Genomic DNA, 18,520 nt, shown 5'->3' with positions numbered 1-18,520 from the left:
CCACGAAGAGCTCGTATATGGCCCTGTTAGACGCATCATTCCGTGCCCTCTCCGCCTCCATCAATGCAGTCGTCCTCTCCTCCAGTTCCCTAATTTCCTTATCCTTCTCCGCTATAGCCGCCTGCATTGCCTCTCTCTCTTTCTGAATAGCAGCCTGCAACACAACTCATTGTTAGCAATGTAATCATATTGGTTCCAACGCACAATATAATGCGGAAAGATAGTTGAGTCCATTAAACTAACCTCGATGGCGAGCTCGACTGGCCGTGGACGACGTGTTATCTCCGGACAAGAGCTCGTTTGGCGTGCCTTTATCTGTCGGAGAGTGCTAGGACAACGTATAAGGCCGTCTCCAATGGCGATCGAGCCATGGGGCCTCCCGTTGCCAGCTATCATCACCAGCTCTGGATCAATAGGCCCCTCGCTCGGGTTAAAGTCCTCACCTTTCCTCGCCTTCCCGTGATCTCTGTACTTCACAAGCTTGTCGTGGGAGGAGATGTTGGTGAAGTTTTCTGGATGCTCGAGGTCAGACTCAGAGAATGCCTTGACCTTCTTGTACGAGGCAGTATGGGCCATCGCATACAGGTCGTACATCTGTGGCGCCTCCGTCTTATTGTGACGCGCCTAAAAGAGAGAGAGAGGAAAATTGTATTGGTAAAGGGCTCAAGATAGCATTAAGAATGAATTGCATGAGGCATGAAGCAAACCACATACCCAGTTCTCGCCAAATTGGATTAAGTTGACGCTCCCTTGATGGTGTGGCACGCCAACCATTTTGCCACGCCTCTCCTTGCCGTTGTTGTGGCTGGCCTCCCACGTTTCGGAGCACCACTGATCCACCAAGGCCTCCCAACAATCCATCTTATCCACACACCATCTCGGGGGCACCTAAGTTAATAAATAGAAATTTGAGTGCGTAAGAACCAAATCAAGGAAACTAACTACAAAGCCTTAATAATATGTAATTACCTTCATGTAATGCTCCTTCACCATCTTAGCATCACGGCACTTCGCCTTGTCAATCCTAATACGCCGCGTGGCATAGTAGTCTCGAACAGCCTGCACCCGAGCCTCGTGCCGAAAGTTTTGAAGTAGGCGGCGACATTCGGTTTCGATAACCTTTGCCGCGTCCTCCTCGTATCCCTCCTCACACCTGTAGAAGGTCTGCAAACGAGACAACACCGATTAGCACAATAAATAGCTATGGTTGATTTATAATTGTGTGAAAGAGAAATTACCCAGAACTTTCGGATCACCATGTCCGCCCTCGTGTCACACAAAACACCGTCCATCTCCACCTCCGGCGGGGCCGGGGCACCCAAGTAGTGCTCCCAGGTCATTCCTACCTCTCGCTCCCGACCGGGCAACGTAACAAACCCTGGGAAGTTTTGACGGCAAAGAACACCAAGGACGCTGTTGGGCTTGCGGACACCATTGGCAACAATCCAACCCCTACAATATGACAAATTAAAGCCAAAACATTAGATATTTGAAAAAACGCGAAGGTAAAAGGTTAAATAAGAGTAAATTAACTTACTTGTCCCCATTTGGCCTAATCGACCACCTCTGCTCGGGGGTCGCTGGCACGAGCGGGAGCCCCGAACTACCACGCTGGTAGACGGTAGCCCCCTCACCCAGCTCCTCGTCGCTACCAGCATGGCCACTTGGCTCAGGCCAGGTATCCCACTGGGTCTCTTGGGACGTACCCTCATCCCTGCTGTGCTCCGGAGTCGCCTGGAAGGAAGCCTCTGGGACACCAACAAACGCAAGGACGGAGCTCGTCCAACGCACGTGGAGGTCGTCGAACAACTGCACATTGAAATTCACCCGATCAACACAAATATGATGTTTTTATAATTAACATAACTATATGACCTAACTCATAACTATGTGGGTCAGTGTCATCGGGGGTCGAAGGTCACTGGCGTCGGGGGTTGGGGTCTTTTCGGTCAACAAGAGGCCGAAGAGGTGTCGGGGCTCGGGGGTTGGGGGTCAGTGGCGTCGGGGGTTTGATCGGGGATTCAATTTTGTTTTCTATGTTCTTTTTCTAGCATGTCCTTTGATGTGTTGTGTTCTCCAGAGATTCAATCATCAATCTTCTCATGTACAATCTTGGGATACTACATGGAGATCGGGTCCTAGCACAATTTTAGGCACGTGCTTAAGATCTAGACTGCAATCCCAACATACTCAGTTCAGAAAAGAGATGGTTTTGGGAGTCCGCTTTGATAAACTGGTGATAGGTAATATCTGAATGCATTGATTTTATACCTTTGTAACTATGCGTTTGTCCCATATACTAATTTTCTGATACTGTAAATTTTAGCATGGCATGCCATCTAAAATATCTGCATCCGGTGAGGAAAAGAAGAAAAAGCAATGACAGAATAATTTATATAGTTACAGAGCGGATGCATTGATATTTTTCTTAAGAGTAATATGAGGAGTTGAAGGAATCCAGGTGTGACATTTGTTCTGATGGAACTACTAGTCATAATCCAGAAGACAAGGGCACAAGGGCAACCAACAGATGATAAGAATGTAAGTTTTCTTCTTTTTTTGAAAAGGAAATAACAATATAAGTGATTATGAGCACATATTTAATTGATAATCTGCTATAGAATCTGCTAGCTTAGACATAAAACCAGTTTTTACTATGGATATCTATGACCCAAAATCTCAGGACCGGCCCTGCCGCTGTGCCGTTGAATTTTGACGAAGAAACAAGAGACACAGTTTGACTAGAGGTGTATGCCCATACGTAGCCTGTCAGCATCGCCTCCATGCCACTGCGCCTTCTATGGAGTTGCGTGTTTATCGTACAGGAACTTCTGTTTGTTGGAATCAGAAACTGCGTCATTAGATTCTAGTTCTTCTGAGCAAAATGGAAGCTTGTTTCCTCTTTCATTTCACTGAATAAATCATATAAACAACCATTGATTAAATCATTAAACTGTGACTGAACTTTCCATCTATAGGCTTGCAGAGTTAATTATTTTATTCTGGTATGGAGAGTTTTTTTTAAAAAAATTTAGTATCTTAACAGTTTGTTCTCTTGTCGTTTCAAAACACCTTTCTCTTAAGAAAGGAAACCAAACCATGTCTCCTGGTATGTTGTCAAGGGCTGTTTGGATGGGCCTGTCATCATATATTCTGGAAATATATGATCTGTGGTTTGGACTGTGCCCCCCTTGATTTGATGATTTTGACTGCATTTACATTGTTGTACATGACAGCAATATGTACCATATAAAACTATTTGTAATGCGTAGAAAAACTGTGAAGTACGTTTCACCTGCTATGTTCGTGTAACCTTGATTGGATGGTTATCAGCTGCTTTCTGGTTACTGCTAATAGTCGGTTGAATATTAACATGAGCTGCTAGGTTAAGCACTAAAGAGGCTGCCAGCAATTTTTTGACTTATTAGTTGACCTCTCTTTTCCCCGCTAGACATGATTTTATTTAAAGAAGTGCCGATCTTCCTTACTAAGAACATTTGTAATGTATATTGGTTTATTTTGCAGGTAAAGATTTGGGATGATCGCAAGTTAGCGCCTCTATCGATTCTAAAGCCACATGATGGTCAAGCTGTTTACTCAGTTGCCTTTCTTACAGCACCTGAGCGCCCACATCATATAAATCTCATCACAGCAGTATCAGCAATTTAGGTCCCCGGTTCATCTTTAGATGTCGTTCGGAAAGAAACTTATCTTAGTCTCAGAAATATTTTCTTTTTTCCTTCTACGATATTTGTTGCAGCTTGCTTTATATGACAGAACTGCTGTGCATCATATGATACTGGAAAAATCATGGTAAAAAACTATGCCATCTAAAATTCAGATGTACACTAACCTTGGTGGCTGCTGCTTGTAGATGGATGGGGGTTGGCTGGTTGCAGACTTGACGGAGGTGGAGCCCGACGGCGACTCAACGACGGAGGCCGGACTACCGGAGGCGGAGCCGTCAACGCGCCCGCAAGGGGTGGCTGGATGCAGTACTGGATGTGGAATTGCGGAGCCGCGGGGGAGCGGGTCGGAGGCGGAGGGGAGGGGAGGGGAGGGACAGGGAGAGGGCCAGCCGTCGCCCGCCGGACCTGGAATGGCTTACCGGCGGCAGAAGGAACGGGGCCGCGGCGGCAGACGGGGCGGGGCGGCAGCGGCGGCGGCAGACGGGGCGGGGCGGCAGCGGCGGCGGCAGACGGGGCGGGGCGGCGGCGGCAGACGGGGCGGGGCGGCCGCGGCAGACGGGGCGGGGCGGCGGCGGCAGACGGGGCGGGGCGGCGGCGGCGGCGGCAGACGGGACTGGGCGGCGGCGGCAGACGGGACGAGCGGGTCAGTTTCTTTCGTTTTGAGCGGGTCAGTTTCTTTCGTTTTGAGCGGGTCAGTTTCTTTCGTTTTGGTGTAACGCCGAGAGAGAGCGCCGTTTAATTCTTTTTTGGGGTAACGTTGAGAGAGCCTTTGCCGTGTGCCTTAACTTGATTTGCCATCTGTGGGCACACGGCAAAGAGCTGGCACCTCTTTGCCGTCTGCCTTTGGGATATTTGCCATCTGTGGGCACACGGCAAAGAGCTGGCACCTCTTTGCCGTCTTCCTTTGGGATATTTGCCATCTGTTAGCAGACGGTAAATAAAAGGCAGATGGCAAATCATCTCTATGCCATCAGTCTTTTCTTTACCGTCTGGTAGTTGTAAGCTGACGGCAAAGAACTTCTTTGCCGACCGTCAGCACACGGCAAAGATTAGGCACATGGCAAATTTTCTGTTTCCAGTAGTGTGTGGTTGAATCTGACACATTCACCTGCTAATACTCGAGAGTATCCTCTCACTTCCTGCCTAGCGAACCAACAAATTTGGGTTGAATACTCTACCCTCGAAAACTGTCGCGAACCTACGCGCTGGTGGGCCATTGCAAGACAATTGCTAATTGTTGAGCAACTGGGAGTAGTTCTAGCTCTGTTGTCGCGAAGTCATCAAGCCACGGACACGTCAACAACATTCTTCTAGTGTCGTTGCCGGGGACTGCCGTTAGCAACATTTTTTTGGCGCCGTTGCGGGGGTGGTATTGCTATATTCTCTGAGTCACTTTGGATTTATATCTGCTGATCATTATGAAGAATCTGAAAGATCCAAAAACCAAAGCCTTGCCCTCAACCACGAGGGGAGGTAAGGAACTGCCATCTAGCTCTGCACTTGATTCACCTTCAGTTATGAGTAAGTTTGCAACATCACGTCCTGCTAGAAATCTTGATATGTCGCATGTGCTAGATGATGTTTATGATGCTACTATGCTTGATACTGCTAGAGATGCTATGCCTGATACTGCTAGAGATGCTATGCCTGATACTGCTAGAGATGCTATGCCTGATACTGCTAGAAATGCTATGCCTGATACTGCTTTGCTGGATGATGCTAGAGATGCTATTTTGCCTGATGATGTTATGCTTGATACTGCTAGAGATACTACTTTGCCTGATGTGCCACTAGGGGTATTCCTTGATGCTCATATTGCTAGAGTTACTGCCAATGCTCGTGATGCTTCTGAAACTGCCGATACTATTGAGATAGAACCTGCTTTTACTCCTGCTAGATCTAGCTCTCCTAGATATGAATTGCCTGATATACATGAGGGTTATGTTATGGACGGAGAGATAGCTGAGGATTTTCTTGCATGTAAGGATGCCTATGATGCTGAGAAATTACTTCTCAAGTGGAAGGAAAAATCTCTGAAAGCTAGGATGAAATACGACCCGAAGTTTGCCACTTCACCTATCTTTATCACCGATAAGGATTATGAGTTCTCTGTCGATCCTGAGATAATCTCTCCAGTCGAATCTAATCCTTTCCACGGTTATGAGTCTGAGACGGTCTTAGCCCATCTTACCAAACTACACGATATAGCCACCCTTTTCACTAGTGAGGAGAAGATCCGCCACTACTATATCCTTAAGCTGTTTCCTTTCTCTCTAAAGGATGACGCTAAAGCCTGGTTCGCTTCTCTTGCTCCTGGATGTGTGAGTAGTCCCCTGGATATGGTCTATTACTTCTGTGAGAAATATTTCCCTGCCCATAAGAAGCAAGCTGCCTTGCAGGAAATATACAACTTTGCTCAACTCAAAGAAGAGAGTCTCCCACAAGCTTGGGGGAGGCTCGTCCAGCTTCAGCATGCTTTGCCTGATCACCGTCTTAAGAAGAACGAGATACTTGATATCTTCTATAACGGACTTACCGATGCCTCTAAAGACCACCAAGATAGTTGTGCCGGTTGTGTTTTTAGGGAACAAACTGTAGAACAAGCTGAGACTCTACTGAATAACATCTTGATCAAAGATAATGCTTGGACTATTCCCGAACCACCTCCTAAGCCAACTCCGAAGAAAAGAGGTATCCTATTCCTCAGTCCTGAAGATATGCAAGAAGCCAAGAAATCTATGCAAGAGAAAGGCATTAGATCTGAAGGTGGAACTCCTAAGAAACTTGGTGATCCTGGAGTGACCACTATACCTTGCTCCATTAAAGGAAACTACGTAAGAACTGCCTTATGTGACCTTGGAGCCAGAGTTAGTGTTATGCCTCTCTCTCTTTATTGTAGACTTGAACTGGATAAGTTGACACCCATTGAAATCTCTCTGCAAATGGTCGACAAATCAACTGCTTTCCCTGTTGGCATTTGCGAGGATGTGCCTGTTGTGGTTGCTAACACCACTATCTTAACAAACTTTGTTATCTTGGATATTCCCGAGGACGATGCCATGGCTGTCATCCTCGGAAGACCCTTTTTAAACACTGCAGGGGCTATTATAGATTGCAACAAAGGCAATGTCACTTTCCATGTCAACGGTAATGAGCAAACCATGCACTTTCCGAAGAAACGATATCAAGTACATTGGATCAATGCTATCGAAAAAACTTCATCGATTCTTATTGGGAGCTTTGAATGCCCTATTCCTCGTGTCAAGATGAAGTATGATTTGCTTGTTGGGGAAATACATATCCCCATTGAGGTGACTTAGTGGCCATTCGAAAATTCTCCGTTCTCTTTTGTGATTTGAGAAAGTTTTGTCATAAGGATTTGATCAACCCCATTGACGGATTTCTTTCGATGACCATGAAATGGATGAATCAAAGAGTCACATACCTCTGTTTTAAGCTTTCATTTTCTGTTTCTTAGAAGAAAAATGATAGGTTTAGTTTAGTTTTTCCTGTTTTCTGTTTTAGCGTCCCGGAGAAAATACCCCGAAAATAAAAGTTCTTCGATGGTCCTGAAAATCTAGTACGATTTTTTCTGGAATATTTGAAAAATACTGGGACAGAGACCTAGCCTGGTGGCCACCCTAGTGGGCCACAAGACCTGTCACCGCGGCCACCCCCTGGCCGCGGCAAGCAAGCTTGTGGGGCCCACAGGGCCCCCCTCCACTCATTCCAGCTCCCATCCTCTTCTTCTTCCTCCAGAAAAAATTGTTTCGCAGCTCAAACCCGTGTTCTTGCTCATTTGGCTGTGATTTTCGATCTCCTTGCTCAAAGCATCATTCTCCGAACCGTTTTGGGGAAATTGCTCCTTGGTAAGTGGCTCCGCCATTGGTCCAATTAGTTTTTGCTCTAGTGCTTTATCCTTCGCGTATTCTTGCTACCTTGGTGACCTTGTTCTTGAGCTTGAAATGTTGATTTTAGCTGGTCCCAAGTAGTTTTAGCGCGTGATACGGTCTCTAGGCACTAGTAGGAGTAGTTTCTACAAGGTATGGTTGGTCTTTATTCACTTTTCTCTTGAACTTCAAAATTTCAGCAAAGAGAAATTATGTTCAGGAGGAAGTTTCATGGTGGTTCCTCAAGTAAGAAGGCTCCCCGTCTTTCTATTCGGGAGCCCGATCCTTATCAACTAAGGGACGCACCGGTACAACCATGTGAATGGCCTTCCGATGACTTCATGATCGAAGCAGGCTTCAAGGATGAGTTTGATACACTTGTCCGCAATGCCGGGTTAGAAGAATTCCTCTCAGATAAATGTGAATAGTATGCTATGCTCACTGCCTCTTTCGTGCGTAGATTTAAATTTTCAGTTGGCCGTGACTCATCCATACTGTTTGATTTGTATAATAAATCCTATGCCATGGATTTGGAGGATTTTAATAGGATTTGCAAAATACCCGATGGGGGTAATCTTAAAGATCCTGCTAAATCTTCGGTTAGAGATTTTTTTTTTCTCTAGTATATTTGTTGGAGAAACTAGAGACATCACACAAGCTACCATAGGAAGCATTCATTTCCCTGCCTTGCACTACTTTTCCCTCTTCATAGGTAGATGCATTAACGGTAAGGTTGAACATTGTCACCTATGCGCATCCGACCTTAGTATCCTTAAGAGCGCAGTTACGGGTGACAAAAGCTTCAACATGGGAGCTATTATAGCAAGGAGGCTGAATAAGAACGCTATTGAAGGAGATTTCTTTGGCGGCATCTATGCCACCCGCATAGCAAATTTTCTTGGAGTACCCATCCGCGCAGGAGATCCCCCGCTCCATACAACTTTCCTTGACCACGTCGCTTTGACACGCTACCAGTTCCTTGAGAGGGATGATGAATCCCTCCTATACCGATTGATATTTAACCGGCAGCGTGTCTTCCATATTACCCTTCCTGCTCCTGATTTCTTTGACTTTCAGGTAAAACGGAGATACTACATAACTATAGGAGAGGCGGAGGAGTATGAGAGGGAGGCGACGGCTGCTCGTCTTTGTGAGGCACCTATTCAGGCAGTGGCTGCAGCGCTCCCGTATAACCCCGATTATGATTTTGGGTTTCGCCAGGACCGTCCTTGGGAGTAGACCAAGCTAGGCCAAAAGCCTAAGCTTGGGGGAGTACGTGTTCTCACCGACCTTACATTTATGCTTATGCTTTCACTTTGTTCGTTAGTGTTTACACTTTGCCACTGTATTATCCATGCTAGTTTATTTTTGTTTTCTTGTTTTCTTGTTTTGTGTCCTTTTGAGAAAACCCAAAAAGATTTTCCTTTCTTCTTTTTGCTTGTTGAGAGCTTTCCCGTGTAAATAGTTTTCTTTTTCTTTGGGTCAAGGTAGAAGATATTGGTTACAATGTTTAGTGGATCTTGCATGCATACCTGTTTAGCTTTCAAAGAGCCATATTACTTTGTCTTCTCCTTTGTGTTTGCCTGCAGATTCAGCTTAGTCCATTGCACGAGCACTCTTATTATTGTTCACATCGTTCGATCGTGCAAGTGAAAGGCAATAATGATGATATATGATGAAGTGACTGAGACTGGAAAAGCTGGTATGAACTCTATCTATTTTGTTTTTGTAAATATGACTAGCTTGTCGTCCCAGATTCAGCTTTGTTGTGAGAGAACCATGTTTGCAATGATAAGTTAGAGATCATAGTTTCTGATGCCATGCTTATTTAGCTAGGAGCTTATAATGGTTTGTCTTGAATGCCAACATAGATTTTGAGATGACTATGATGTAGTATGATAGGATGGTATTCTCCTTTGAATGATTCAATTGGCTTGACTTGGCGCATGTTCATGCATGTAGTTGAAACAAAATCAATATATCCTCTACGATGTTCGTGTTCATGGTGATTTATATCTTGTTCATGCTTGCACTCCATGTTAGTCAAACTCATTGCATCTTGATGACTGTTGTCTCTCTCTAGTTGGTCGCTTCCCAGTCTTTTGCTAGCCTTCACTTGTACTAAGAGGGAATACTCCTTGTGCATCCACTGCCATAAGCCCAAAAGTTTTTCCATGAGAGTCCACCATACCTATCTATTTGCGGCATTTACCTGCCGTTCCAAGTAAATTTGCATGTGCCATTCTCTAGACCTTCAAGAAATAATCTGTTTTGCATGCCCGAACCGCTCATGTGGTGACAGGTGGCTATTGGTATCTTCCATGTTAGGTGTGTTATCCTCGACATGTGTTTATTCATTGTTATTCACGAGAAAGGAGCCGGTAATTTGAATGCCTAGTTCAATGCTTAAATCGAAAACATAACTGTAAAACAAGACTCCCCCCAGATTGATATTAGTATGGACGGTACCCAAGGATTCGGCTAGCCGTGGAGTGTGATTGATTGGTGGTGGGGGAGTTAAAACTTTACTTCTCTGTTTGGGAACCGCCTATAGCATGAGTAGCATGGAAGATATTGAGATCTCTTGGTCATTGCGTTGACAATGAAAGCATGCCACCCAAAATTATTATCTCTGTTTACAAAGCTTGAGCTCTGGCACCTCTGCAAATCAATGCTTCCCTCTGCGAAGGGCCTGTCTATTTATTTTCCTGTTGAGTCATCCTCTTCTTGTATAAGCACCAATTAGAGAGCACCTCTGTCATTTTATGCTTTGGTTTTGATTGATATTGAGTATGACTATGACTGGATCTTCATTGCTATGAATTACAATGTTTAGTCAGCCCTTGATCTTTGGAAGTGCTCTGCATTTATGTTTTGCGGTCTCAGAAAGAGCTAGCGAGATACCACCTATTCATATTGCTTCATGCCTGTTTTAATTGAATTGTTGGTATCCGAAACTCATTATTATTTGCTCGCTAGATGATTATGCCATTGATATTAGTTTACCGTGAGACCTTTGTGTCACTTGCTTATGTGGTTAACTTCTCATCTTGCTGAAATTCTGGTTATGAGTTAGACATAGTTGCAACAACAAGATCAAACAGAGTTTGTCAAAGTTTTTCTTTCTCTTTCAGTTTGTCATCTGAATTTCTTGAGGACAAGCAAGGTTTTAAGCTTGGGGAAGTTGATACGTCTCCATCGTATCTACTTTTCCAAACTCTTTTGCCCTTGTTTTGGACTCTAATTTGCATGATTTGAATGGAACTAACCCGGACTGACGCTGTTTTCAGCAGAATTGCCATGGTGTTGTTTTTGTGCAGAAATGAAAGTTCTCGGAACGTCCTGAAAATTTAAGGAGAATTTTTCTGGAAAATATGAAAAATACGTGCGCAAAGATCCACCGGAGGGGATGGGCCAGTGGGCCACAAGCCCTGTTGCCGCGGCCACCCCCCTGGTCGTGGCAACCAAGCTTGTGGGGCCCACATGGCTCTGCCGCCCCCAAACTCAGCTCTATAAATTCATTTTCTCCCAGAAAAAAATCAGAAGAGAAGATTTCGTCGTGTTTTTGATACGGAGGCGCCGCCACATCCAGTTCTTCATCTCGAGGACAGATCTGGAGTCCATTTTGGGCTCCGCAGGGGGGAAATCGTCGCCATCGTCATCAACAACCTTCTTCCCTCTCCAATTCCATGAAGCTCTTCATCGTTCGTGAGTAATCTATTCGTAGGATCGCTGGGCGGTGATGAGTAGGATGAGATCTATCATGTATCGAGTTAGTTTTGACGGGGATTGATCCCTAGTATCCACTATGTTCTGAGATTGATGCTGCTACTACTTTGCCATTCTTAATGCTTTTCACTAGGGCCCGAGTGCCATGATTTCAGATCTGAAATTATTATGTTGTCACCAATATATGTGTGTTCTAGATCCGATTTTGCAAGTTGTAGTTACCTACTATGTGTTATGACCCGACAACCCCAGAGTGACAATAACCGGAAGCACTCCCGGTGATGACCATAGTTTGAGGAGTTCATGTGTTCACCAAGTGCTAATGCGTTGTTTCGGTTCTTATTTAAAAGGAGAACCTTAATATCCTATAGTATCCTTTTGGACCCCGCTGCCACGGGAGGGATGGACAATAGATGTCATGCAAGTTCTTTTCCCTAAGCACGTATGACTACACACGGAATGCATGCCTACATCACATTGACGAACAGGAGCTAGCCACATATCTCTCTGTGTTATAACTGTTGCATGATGAATATCATCCAAATGAATCACCGACCCATTACCTACGAGTTTGTCCCATTGCTGATGTTACTTGTTTTTCTCTACTGCTGTTACTTGCTCTGCTGCTACTGCTGTTACTACTGTTGCTTCTATTGATACTTACTACTTCTGTTACTTGCTACTGTTGCTACTTGCTACTGCTGCCACTATTGTTGTTCCTTGCTACTGTTGTTACTCGTTACACTGCTACTACCTGCTACAATTCTTGTTCGCACGGCGTCGACGGGGAAGAATATTTCCCGTCTATGGGCAACTTCTGGCGCCATTGATACAACAGTTAGGAATAGTCTGCCTTGTCACCAGATCGTTTCTGACACCGTTGTTATCATACTACTTTGCTGCTGATACTTTGCTTGCAGATACTAATCTTTCAGGTGTGGTTGAATCTGACACATTCAGCTGCTAATACTCGAGAGTATCCTCTCACTTCCTGCCTGGCGAACCAACAAATTTGGGTTAAATACTCTACCCTCGAAAACTGCCGCGAACCCACGCGTTGTTGGGCCATTACAAGACAATTGCTAATTGTGGAGCAACTGGGAGCAGTTCTGGCTCTGTTGTCGCGAAGGCATCAAGCCAGGGACACGTCAACAACATTCTTCTAGTGTCGTTGCCGGGGACTGTCGTTAGCAAAGCTCTAGCTCAAGACATGATGAGAAGCGCTCGTCTAGTCGTGAACGAAACTGCAACAACTGTGGAAAGCCCGGACACTATTCCAATGAGTGCTCGGCTCCCACAAACGAAGAGAAGAGTCACCTAGAAGATGAAGATCAAGAGATGAGTCACCTCGTAGGGAGAGAAGGAGCAGAGACGATCACTATGAATGAAGACACTCTTGGAGAGGCAAAGAATCGGAGAAGAAGGACAAGTTCACCAAGAGTAGCTCAAGAAGAAGACGTCAAGTTCACGTTGGTGAATGGGTTTCTGGCTCCGAGTCGTACAACAAATCTGAGAGAAGTTATCACTCGAACCCCGACTATAGTCAAGATGAAGGCGTTGTGGTCTTGCGCTCATTTCCTCCAACTCATACGACTTATTTGATTCACCAAATGAAGGGATTGGAAACTGCTTCATGGAAAAGGCCCCAAGTTATCACACCTCAAGTACTTTGACTTTGATAGTGATGAGGATGACTTGTTAGGAGAAGATGACTTGCTCTTTAATAAGACAAGTGATAACATTGAAAATGAACTTGAAAATAATCATGCTAGTCAAGAGAAATTGAAAGATGGTGATAAGAAAGAGATTGAATGACTAACTAAAGAATTAAACAATCTTAAGTTAGCTCATGAAACTATTCTAGAAGATCATAGAGAGCTTGCAAGAACTCATGCGAAGCTACACTTCGAGAAGCTAAATTTAGAGCAAGAGCATGAGTTTCTAAAAGCAATCAATGATGACCTTCGAAACAAGAGTTCCTCTTATCTAGCCAAACGATTACTCTTGTATATTTTTGTTCCAAAAGTTAAACCTAAGAACACTAGTAACGAAGGCAAGAAATTTTCTTCATCTAGTAACAATAATGCTAAAGCTAGATCAAATGATGTTGTTCCTAGTAGCTCTACTGATTCCACTACTGATTCTCTTAGCCAAGTTACACTTGAGAAATAAAACAATTTATTGAAAGGAATTATAGAGAGAGGTGTCTTCAAGAGTCTTGCCGGAAGTAAGTAATTCGAAGAAATTGTGTGGAAGCAAGGAGGACATCGAAAGAAGCAAGGTGTTGGCTACTTGAACGTCAACGGAGATGTTTGGGAAGAAGGTCCAGATCCCATTCCCAAGTTTGTTCCTCAAGAGGAGAAGTATGATCCTACTCCTCCAAGGGAACAAACTCTCAAGATGGCCTTCTACCACAAGACCACAAGGGAAAGGGAAACCTTCAAGAGGAGATTGACTCATTTGAGGATATCCATGGGAAAGGGAAACCTTCAAGAGGAGATTGACTCATTTGAGGATATCCAATGTAGTGCTACCACAAGAACCCCAAGCCAAGGTCGAGTGGGTTGCTAAGGACACTTCTAGCACTATCTCATCTAGTGCTACTACAACTCCAAGGATCCCCAGCAAGTTGATGTGGATCCTGATAGGTCCATTTTGCATCATGATTTCATGTTGATATTTATCGCTTTATGGGCTATTATTACACTTCATGGTACAATACTTATGCCTTTTCTCTCTTATTTTGCAAGGTTTACATGAAGAGGGAGAATGCCGGCAGCTTGAATTCTGGCCTGAAAAAGGAGAAAGTTTGAGATACCTATTCTGCGCAACTCCAAAAGCCGTGAAAATCAACGAGGATTTATTTTGGAATTAACAAAAAATACTGGGCCGAAGAAGTACCAGAGGGGAGCCAGCAGGAGGCCACAAGACTGCTAGGCGCGGCCTACCCCCCCGTCGTGCCTAGGGGGCTTGTGGGCTCCCTGCTGGCCCTCTAGCCCCCTCTTTTTCTATAAGGGGGGTTCATTCCGGAAAAAAAATCAAGAGGAGGCTTTCGGGAGGAATCGCCGTCGCCCCGAGGCAGAACTTGAGCAGAACCAATCTAGAGCTCCGGCAGGGTCGTCGTGCCGAGGAAATTTCCCTCCCGCAGGGGGAAATCGTCGCCATCATCATCACCAACACTCCTATCATCGGAGGGGACTCATCACCATCAACATCTTGATCAGCACCATCTCATCTCCAAACCCTAGTTCATCTCTTGTAACCAATCTCCGTCTCGCGACTCCGATTGGTACTTGTAAGGTTGCTAGTAGTGTTAATTACTCTTTGTAGTTGATGCTAGTTGGATTACTCGGTGGAAGATTATATGTTCAGATCTTTGATGCTATTCAATACCTCTCTGGTCATGAATATTATCATGCTTTGTGATTAGTCACTTTTGTTCCTGAGAACATGGGATAAGTCTTGCTATAAGTAGTCATGTGAATTTGGTATTCGTTCGATATTTTGATGTTTTGTATGTTGTTTCTCCTCTAGTGGTGTTATGTGAATGTCCACTACATAACACTTCACCATTATTTGGGCCTAGAGGAAGGCATTGGGAAGTAGTAAGTAGATGATGGGTTGCTAGAGTGACAGAAGCTTAAACCCTAGTTTATGCGTTGCTTCGTAAGGGGCTGATTTGGATCCAATAGTTTAATGCTATGGTTAGACTTTGTCTTAATTCTTATTTCGTAGTTGCGGATGCTTGCGAGAGGGGTTAATCATAAGTGGGATGCTTGTCCAAGTAAGGTAAATACCCAAGCACCGGTCCACCCACATATCAAACTATCAAAGTAGCGAACGCGAATCATATGAACATGATGAAAACTAGCTTGACAGAAGTTCCCATGTGTCCTCGGGAGCGCTTTACCTCCTATAAGAGTTTGTCCAGGCTTTTCCCTTGCTACAAAAGGGATTGGGCCAATTTGCTGCACCGATGTTACTATTGTTACTTGTTACTTGCCGCGAATCATCTTACCACACAACTACTTGTTACCGATAATTTCAGTGCTTGCGGAGATTACCTTGCTGAAAACCACTTGTCAGATCCTTCTCCTCCTCGTTGGGTTCCACACTCTTACTTATCGAATTGACTACGATAGATCCCCTATACTTTTGGGTCATCAAGACTCTTTTCTGGCGCCGTTGCCGGGGAGTGAAGTGCCTTTGGTAAGTGGAATTTGGTAAGGAAACATTTACATAGCGTGCTGAAATTTATTGTCACTTCTTACTATGGAAACTAATCCTTTGAGGAGCTTGTTCGGGGTATCTTCACCTTGAACGTAAGCACAAGGAGTTTCTTCTCAACCTGCTGCACCTACTGAAAATATTTGCTATGAATTTCCTTCGGGTATGCTTGGGAAACTGCTAGCTAATCCTTTTACAGGAGATGGAACATCACATCCAGACTTGCATCTAATCTATGTAGATGAAGTTTGTGGTTTATTTAAGCTTGCAGGTTTGCCCGAGGATTAGGTCAAGAAGAAGGTATTTCCCTTATCTTTGAGGGATAAAGCATTGACATGATATAGTCTATGTGATGATACTGGATCATGGAACTACAACCGGTTGAAATTCGAATTTCATCAAAAGTTTTATCCTATGCATCTAGTACATCGTGATCGGAATTATATTTATAATTTTTGGCCTCGTTACAGAGAAAGCATCACTCAAGCTTGGGGGAGGCTTAAATCAATGTTATATTCATGCCCCAACCATGAGCTCTCGAGAGAAATTATCATTCAGAACTTCTACGCTCGGCTTTCGCATGATGATCGCACCATGCTTGACACTTCTTGTACTGGTTCTTTTATGAAGAGAGATATTGACTTCAGATGGAATTTATTGGAAAGAATTAAACGCAACTCTGAAGATTGGGAGCTTGATAAAGGTAAGGAGTCAGGTATGAATTTCAAGTTTGATTGCGTTAAATCCTTTGTTGAAACAAATACTTTTTGTGATTTTAGCTCTAAGTATGGACTTAACTCTAAGATAGTAGCTTCATTGTGTGAATCATTTGCTGCTCATATTGATCTACCCAAAGAGAAGTGGTTTAAATATCATTCTCCCTTAGAAGTCAATGTAGTGAAACCCAATCCAGTTGAAGAGAAAGTCATTGCCTATAATGATCCTATTGTTCTGAGTGCTTACATTGAGAAACAACCTTTTCCTGTTAGGATAAAGGATCATTCTAAAGCTTCAACTGTGATACGTAGAGGCTACATTAGAACACCAACACCCCCTGAGCAAATTAGAGTTGAACCTAGCATTGCTATTATCAAAGATCTCATGTCCGACAATGTTGATGGCCATGATATTCACTTTTGTGAAGATGGTGCTAGAATTGCTAAACCACATGCTAGAGACAAACATAGGCCTGTTGTTGGCACGCTTGTTGTTTCTGTTAAGATAGGAGATCAGTGTTATCATGGTCTATGTGATCTGGGTGCTAGTGTTAGTGCAATACCTCGATCCTTATATGATGAAATCAAAGACGAGATTGCACCTGTCGAGATAGAACCCATTGATGTCACTATTCAGCTTGCCAATAGAGATACTATCTGCCCTTCGGGAATTGTTAGAGATGTTGAAGTCTTCTGTGGTAAAACGAAGTATCCTGCTGATTTCCTCGTTCTTGCTACCACGCAAGATAGCTTTTGTCCCAGCATATTTGGCAGACCTTTCCTCAATACTGTCAGTGCTCATATTGACTGTGAGAAGCAAACTGTCACTGTTGGCTTTGAAGGTGTGTCACATGAGCTCAATTTCTCCAAGTTTGGTAGACAACCTCATGAAAAAGAGTTGCCTAGTAAGGATGAAACTATTGCCCTAGCTTCTATTGCCATGCCTCCTACTGTCCTTTAGAGCAATACTTGCTTGAGCATGAAAATGATATGCATATGGATGAAAGGGATGAGATAGATAGAGTTATCTTTGAACAATATCCTATCCTTAAGAATAATTTGCATGTTGAACTACTTGGAGATCCACCCCCACCAAAGGGTGATCCTGTGTTCGAGCTTAAACAGTTGTTTGATACTCTTAAGTATGCTTATCTTGATGAAAAAGAGATATATCCTGTTATAATTAATGCTAGCCTCTGAGAGCATGAAGAAAAGAAGTTACTAAAAACTCTGAGGAAGCACAATGCTGCTATTGGATATACTCTTGATGATCTTAAGGGCATTAGTCCCACTCTATGCCAGCACAAGATTAAAACCGATCCTGATTCCAAAGGAGTTGCCGATCATCAACGGAGATTAAATCCTAAGATGAAAGAGGTAGTAAGAAAAGAAATACTAAAGCTCCTGGAAGCAGGCATTATCTATCCTGTTGCTCATAGTGATTGGGTGAGTCCGGTGCATTGCGTCCCTAAGAAGGGAGGTATTACTGTTGTCCCTAATGATAAGGATGAATTGATCCCACAAAGGATTATTACTGGCTATAGGATGGTGATTGATTTTAGGAAATTGAATAAGGCCACTAGGAAAGATCATTACCCTTTGCCTTTTATCGACCAAATGCTAGAAAGATTGTCTAAACACACACACTTCTGCTTTCTAGATGGTTATTCTAGTTTCTCCCAAATACGAGTTGCACAATCTGATCAGGAGAAAACCACTTTCACCTGCCCTTTCGGTACCTTTGCTTACAGACGTATGCCTTTTGGCTTATGTAATGCACCTGCCACCTTTCAAAGATGTATGATGGCTATATACTCTGACTTTTGTGAAAAGATTGTTGAGGTTTTCATGGATGACTTCTGCATTTATGGGTCTTCTTTTGATGATTGCCTCAGCAACCTTGATCGAGTCTTGCAGAGATGTATAGATACCAATCTTGTCTTGAATTAGGAGAAGTGCCACTTTATGGTTAATGAAGGCATCGTCTTAGGACATAAAATATCTGAAAGAGGTATTGAAGTCGATAAGACTAAGGTTGATGCAATCGAGAAAATGCCATGCCCCACATATATCAAAGGTATAAGAAGTTTCCTTGGCCATGCTGGTTTCTATAGAAGGTTCATTAAAGGCTTCTATAAGATTTCTAGGCCTCTTACCAATCTCTTGCAAAAGGATATTCCTTTCATTTTTGACGATGATTGTGAGGAAGCCTTCAAAATACTTAAGAAGGCCTTGATAACTGCACCTATTGTTCAACCACGTGATTGGA

At 43.8% G+C, this 18,520-nt stretch overlaps 1 long non-coding RNA gene across 1 annotated transcript; it reads left to right on the top strand.

Annotated features, from left to right (window-relative positions):
* Positions 1-2,009: 2,009 nt before the first annotated feature.
* Positions 2,010-3,886, top strand: LOC123448826. Its single transcript, XR_006631930.1, has 3 exons — positions 2,010-2,243; positions 2,327-2,541; positions 3,526-3,886. It is a non-coding gene; the product is annotated as an uncharacterized LOC123448826 (long non-coding RNA).
* The last annotated feature ends 14,634 nt before the right edge of the window (positions 3,887-18,520 follow it).

The sequence above is a fragment of the Hordeum vulgare genome, chromosome 4H, assembly GCF_904849725.1.
Source record: "Hordeum vulgare subsp. vulgare chromosome 4H, MorexV3_pseudomolecules_assembly, whole genome shotgun sequence".
Classification (NCBI taxonomy): Eukaryota; Viridiplantae; Streptophyta; class Magnoliopsida; order Poales; family Poaceae; genus Hordeum; species Hordeum vulgare.
This window is presented reverse-complemented; position numbering and strand designations above follow the sequence as displayed.